Here is a 7161-nt window from a genome sequence, read left to right on the forward strand (position 1 = left end):
TGTACGGCAGGACCAAATCAGAGAGATAGATAGGAGCAAGCCCATGTAATGCTTTGTAGGTTAGCAGTAAAACCTTGAAATCAGCCCTTGCTTTGACAGGAAGCCAGTGTAGAGAGGCTAGCACTGGAGTAATATGATCCATTTTTTTGGTTCTAGTCAGGATTCTAGCAGCCGTATTTAGCACTAACTGAAGTTTAGTTAGTGCTTTATCCGGGTAGCCGGAAAGTAGAGCATTGCAGTAGTCTAACCTGGAAGTGACAAAAGCATGGATTAATTTTTCTGCATCATTTTTGGACAGAAAGTTCCTGATTTTTGCAATGTTACGTAGATGGAAAAAAGCTGTCCTTGAAATGGTCTTGATATGTTCTTCAAAAGAGAGATCAGGGTCCAGAGTAACGCCGAGGTCCTTCACAGTTTTATTTGAGACGACTGTACAACCATTAAGATTAATTGTCAGATTCAACAGAAGATCTCTTTGTTTCTTGGGACCTAGAACAAGCATCTCTGTTTTGTCCGAGTTTAAAAGTAGAAAGTTTGCAGCCATCCACTTCCTTATGTCTGAAACACATTCTTCTAGCAAGGGCAATTTTGGGGCTTCACCATGTTTAATTGAAATGTACAGCTGTGTGTCATCCGCATAGCAGTGAAAGTTAACATTATGTTTTCGAATAACATCCCCAAGAGGTAAAATATATAGTGAAAACAATAGTGGTCCTAAAACGGAACCTTGAGGAACACCGAAATTTACAGTTGATTTGTCAGAGGACAGACCATTCACAGAGACAAACTGATATCTTTCCGACAGATAAGATCTAAACCAGGCCATAACTTGTCCGTGTAGACCAATTTGGGTTTCCAATCTCTCCAAAAGAATGTGGTGATCGATGGTATCAAAAGCAGCACTAAGGTCTAGGAGCACGAGGACAGATGCAGAGCCTCGGTCCGATGCCATTAAAATGTCATTTACCACCTTCACAAGTGCCGTCTCAGTGCTATGATGGGGTCTAAAACCAGACTGAAGCATTTCGTATACATTGTTTGTCTTCAGGAAGGCAGTGAGTTGTTGCGCAACAGCCTTTTCTAAATTTTTTGAGAGGAATGGAAGATTCGATATAGGCCGATAGTTTTTTATATTTTCTGGGTCAAGGTTTGGCTTTTTCAAGAGAGGCTTTATTACTGCCACTTTTAGTGAGTTTGGTACACATCCGGTGGATAGAGAGCCGTTTATTATGTTCAACATAGGAGGGCCAAGCACAGGAAGCAGCTCTTTCAGTAGTTTAGTTGGAATAGGGTCCAGTATGCAGCTTGAAGGTTTAGAGGCCATGATTATTTTCATCATTGTGTCAAGAGATATAGTACTAAAACACTTGAGTGTCTCTCTTGATCCTAGGTCCTGGCAGAGTTGTGCAGACTCAGGACAACTGAGCTTTGAAGGAATACGCAGATTTAAGGAAGAGTCCGTAATTTGCTTTCTAATAATCATAATCTTTTCCTCAAAGAAGTTCATGAATTTATCACTGCTAAAGTGAAAGTCATCCTCTCTTGGGGAATGCTGCTTTTTAGTTAGCTTTGCGACAGTATCAAAAAGGAATTTCGGATTGTTCTTATTTTCCTCAATTAAGTTAGAAAAATAGGATGATCGAGCAGCAGTAAGGGCTCTTCGGTACTGCACAGTACTGTCTTTCCAAGCTAGTCGGAAGACTTCCAGTTTGGTGTGGCGCCATTTCCGTTCCAATTTTCTGGAAGCTTGCTTCAGAGCTCGGGTATTTTCTGTGTACCAGGGAGCTAGTTTCTTATGAGAAATGTTTTTAGTTTTTAGGGGTGCAACTGCATCTAGGGTATTGCGCAAGGTTAAGTTGAGTTCCTCAGTTAGGTGGTTAACTGATTTTTGTCCTCTGGTGTCCTTGGGTAGACAGAGGGAATCTGGAAGGACATCAAGGAATCTTTGTGTTGTCTGTGAATTTATAGCACGACTTTTGATGATCCTTGGTTGGGGTTTGAGCAGATTATTTGTTGCAATTGCAAACGTAATAAAATGGTGGTCCGATAGTCCAGGATTATGAGGAAAAACATTAAGATCCACAACATTTATTCCATGGGACAAAACTAGGTCCAGCGTATGACTGTGACAGTGAGTGGGTCCAGAGACATGTTGGACAAAACCCACTGAGTCGATGATGGCTCCGAAAGCCTTTTGGAGTGGGTCTGTGGACTTTTCCATGTGAATATTAAAGTCACCAAAGATTAGAATATTATCCGCTATGACTACAAGGTCCGATAGGAATTCAGGGAACTCAGTGAGGAACGCTGTATATGGCCCAGGAGGCCTGTAAACAGTAGCTATAAAAAGTGATTGAGTAGGCTGCATAGATTTCATGACTAGAAGCTCAAAAGACGAAAACGTCAATTTTTTTTTTGTAAATTGAAATTTGCTATCGTAAATGTTAGCAACACCTCCGCCTTTGCGGGATGCACGGGGGATATGGTCACTAGTGTAGCCAGGAGGTGAGGCCTCATTTAACACAGTAAATTCATCAGGCTTAAGCCATGTTTCAGTCAGGCCAATCACATCAAGATTATGATCAGTGATTAGTTCATTGACTATAATTGCCTTTGAAGTAAGGGATCTAACATTAAGTAGCCCTATTTTGAGATGTGAGGTATCATGATCTCTTTCAATAATGACAGGAATGGAGGTGGTCTTTATCCTAGTGAGATTGCTAAGGTGAACACCGCCATGTTTAGTTTACTGACCAATCCCTCCCTGTGCGTCGCCCCACGGGCCTCCCGGTCGCGACTGGTTACGACAGAGCCTGGGCACGAACCCAGGGACTCTGATGGCACAGCGCCCTTAACCACTGCGCCACCCGGGAGGCCGAAAACAGACCCTTAATCTTAGACTTGGGACCACACAGCTACTCCACTGAATAGCAGGCTAAGGATTGCATTGCAGTGCTTGCAATTATCCACACTGATTCCTCCCAAACCACTCATTGTAGAATTTGCAATTTCCAACTTTTTGTGGAACGTTTATGTCCAATAGCCGACGTTTTAAATATAAACAAAAAATATACCATGTTTGTATGCGACTTTAACTTAATGATATATACAGTTGAAGTCAGAAGTTGACATATAATTAGGTTGGAGTCATTAAAACTTTTTTTCAACCACTCCACACATTTCTTGTTAACAAATTATAGTTTTGGCAAGTCGGTTAGGACATCTACTTTGTGCATGACATAAGTCATTTTTCCAACAATTGTTTACAGACAGATTATTTCACTTATAATTCACTGTATCACAATTCCAGTGAGTCAGAAGTTTACATACACTAAGTTGACTGTGCCTTTAAACAGCTTGTAAAATTCCAGAAAATTTGGTCATGGCTTTAGAAGCTTGTGGTAGGCTAATTGACATCATTTGAGCTTACCTTCAAACGCTTGACATCATGGGAAAATCTAAAGAAATCAGCCAAGACCTCAGAAAGAAATTGTAGACCTCCACAAGTCTGGTTCATCCTTGGGAGCAATTTCCAAAAGCCTGAAGGTACCACGTTCATCTGTACAAACAATAGTACACAAGTATAAACACCATGGAACCACACAGCCATCATACCGCTTGAGAGGAGACACGTTCTGTCTCCTAGAGATGAACATACTTTGGTGCGAAAAGTCCAAATCAATCCCAGAACAAAAGCAAAGGACCTTGTGAAGATGCTTGAGGAAACAGGCACAAAGTATCTATATCCACTGTAAAACGAGTCCTACATTGACATAACATGAAATGCCGCTCAGCAAGGAAGAAGCCACTGCTCCACAACCGCCATAAAAAATCCAGACTACGGTTTGCAACTGCACATGGGAACTAAGATTGTACTTTTTGGGAAAATGGCCTCTGGTCTGATGAAACAAAAATAGAACTGTTTGGCCATAATGACCATCGTTATGTTCGGAGGAAAAAGGGGGACGCTTGCAAGCCCGAAGAACACCATGCCAACCGTGAAGCACAGGGGTGGCAGCATTATGTTGTGGGTGTGCTTTTCTGCAGGAGGGACTGGTGCACTTCACAAAATAGATGGCATCATGAGGTAGGAAGATTATGTGGATATATTGAACCAACATCTCAAGACATCAGTCAGGAAGTTAAAGCTTGGTTGTAAATGGGTCTTCCAAATGGACAATGACCCCAAGCATACTTCCAAAGTTGTGGCAAAATGACTTAAGGACAACAAAGTCAAGGTATTGGAGTGGCCATCACAAAGCCCTGACCTCAATCCTATGGAATATTTGTGGGCAGAACTGAAAAAGCATGTGCGAGCAAGGAGGCCTACAAACCTGACTCAGTTACACCAGCTCTGTCAGGAGGAATGGGCCAAAATTCACTCAACTTATTGTGGGAAGCTTGTGGAAGGCTACCCAAAACATTTGACCCAAGTTAAACTATTTAAAGGCAATGCTACCAAATACTAATTGAGTGTATGTAAACTTCTGACCCACTGGGAATGTGATGAAAGAAATAACAGCTTAAATAAATAATTCTCTCTACTATTATTCTGACATTTCACATGTGGCGGTCCTGTGGCGGTCCTCATGAAAGCCAGTTTCATCATAACGCTTGATGGTTTTTGCGACTGCACTGAAAAAAACGTTCAAACTTCTTGAAATGTTCCGTATTGACTAATCATGTCTTAAAGTAATGAAGTACTGTTGTTTCACTTTGCTTATTTGAGCTGTTCTTGACATAATATGGACTTGGTCTTTTACCAAATATGGCTATTTTCTGTATACCACCCCTACTGTACCTTGTCACAACACAACTGATTGGCTCAAACGCATTAAGGAAATAATTTCCACAAAATAACTTTTAACAAGGCACACATGTAATTGAAATGCATTCCAGGTGACTTTTTTATTTTATTTTATTTCACCTTTATTTAACCAGGTAGGCTAGTTGAGAACAAGTTCTCATTTGCAACTGCGACCTGGCCAAGATAAGGCATAGCAGTGTGAACAGACAACACAGAGTTACACATGGAGTAAACAATTAACAAGTCAATAACACAGTAGAAAAAAGGGGAGTCTATATATACATTGTGTGCAAAAGGCATGAGAAGGTAGGCAAATAATTACAATTATGCAGATTAACACTGGAGTGATAAATGATCAGATGGTTATGTACAGGTAGAGATATTGGTGTGCAAAAGAGCAGAAAAATAAATAAATAAAAACAGTATGGGGATGAGGTAGGTGAAAATGGGTGGGCTATTTACCAATAGACTATGTACAGCTGCAGCGATCGGTTAGCTGCTCAGATAGCAGATGTTTGAAGTTGGTGAGGGAGATAAAAGTCTCCAACTTCAGCGATTTTTGCAATTCGTTCCAGTCACAGGCAGCAGAGAACTGGAACGAAAGGCGGCCAAATGAGGTGTTGGCTTTAGGGATGATCAGTGAGATACACCTGCTGGAGCGCGTGCTACGGATGGGTGTTGCCATCGTAACCAGTGAACTGAGATAAGGCGGAGCTTTACCTAGCATGGACTTGTAGATGACCTGGAGCCAGTGGGTCTGGCGACGAATATGTAGCGAGGGCCAGCCGACTAGAGCATACAAGTCGCAGTGGTGGGTGGTATAAGGTGCTTTAGTGACAAAACGGATGGCACTGTGATAAACTGCATCCAGTTTGCTGAGTAGAGTGTTGGAAGCAATTTTGTAGATGACATCGCCGAAGTCGAGGATCGGTAGGATAGTCAGTTTTACTAGGGTAAGTTTGGCGGCGTGAGTGAAGAAGGCTTTGTTGCGGAATAGAAAGCCGACTCTTGATTTGATTTTCGATTGGAGATGTTTGATATGGGTCTGGAAGGAGAGTTTAGAGTCTAGCCAGACACCTAGGTACTTATAGATGTCCACATATTCAAGGTCGGAACCATTCAGGGTGGTGATGCTGGTCAGGCGTGCGGGTGCAGGCAGCGAACGGTTGAAAAGCATGCATTTGGTTTTACTAGCGTTTAAGAGCAGTTGGAGGCCACGGAAGGAGTGCTGTATGGCATTGAAGCTCGTTTGGAGGTTAGATAGCACAGTGTCCAAGGACGGGCCGGAAGTATATAGAATGGTGTCGTCTGCGTAGAGGTGGATCAGGGAATCGCCCGCAGCATGAGAAACATCATTGATATATACAGAGAAAAGAGTCGGCCTGAGAATTGAACCCTGTGGCACCCCCATAGATACTGCCAGAGGACCGGACAGCATGCCCTCCGATTTGACACACTGAACTCTGTCTGCAAAGTAATTGGTGAACCAGGCAAGGCAGTCATCCGAAAAACCGAGGCTACTGAGTCTGCCGATAAGAATACGGTGATTGACAGAGTCGAAAGCCTTGGCAAGGTCTATGAAGACGGCTGCACAGTACTGTCTTTTATCGATGGCGGTTATGATATCGTTTAGTACCTTGAGCGTGGCTGAGGTACACCCGTGACCGGCTCGGAAACCAGATTGCACAGCGGAGAAGGTACGGTGGGATTCAAGATGGTCAGTGACCTGTTTGTTGACTTGGCTTTCGAAGACCTTAGATAGGCAGGGCAGGATGGATATAGGTCTGTAACAGTTTGGGTCCAGGGTGTCGCCAAATGCATTTCCATAAACATGACTAATAGTGTACGTGACAGAATTGCATCAAAACAATCTGTTTATAACAAGTAATGTAAACATTTTCACTGCTATGAACAGGACAAATTGTTAATAGTGATTTTACTTTTTTGGGCTGAGCTACTCATCTCAATAATAGATTTGTGCTGGACATCGTGTTAGAAAGGATTGGTCTAGGGCACTGCATCGCAGTGCTAGCTGTGCCACCAGAGACTCTGGGTTCGAGCCAAGGCTCTGTCGCAGCCGGCCGCGGTCGGAGGTCCATGGGGTGATGCTTAATTGGCCTAGAGTTGTCCGGGTTAGGGAGGGTTTGGCCGGTAGGGATATCCTTGTCTCATCACGCACTAGCGACTCCTGTGGCGGGCCGGGCGCATTGCACGCTAACCAGGTCGCCAGGTGCACGGTGTTTCCGCCGACACATTGGTGCTGCTTGCTTCCGGGTTGGATGGGAGCTGTGTTAAGAAGCAGTGAGGCTTGGTTGGGTTGTGTTTTGGAGGACTCATGGCTTTCGACCTTTGTC

This window comes from Oncorhynchus mykiss, chromosome 24 (assembly GCF_013265735.2).
Source record: "Oncorhynchus mykiss isolate Arlee chromosome 24, USDA_OmykA_1.1, whole genome shotgun sequence".
NCBI classification, from domain to species: domain Eukaryota; kingdom Metazoa; phylum Chordata; class Actinopteri; order Salmoniformes; family Salmonidae; genus Oncorhynchus; species Oncorhynchus mykiss.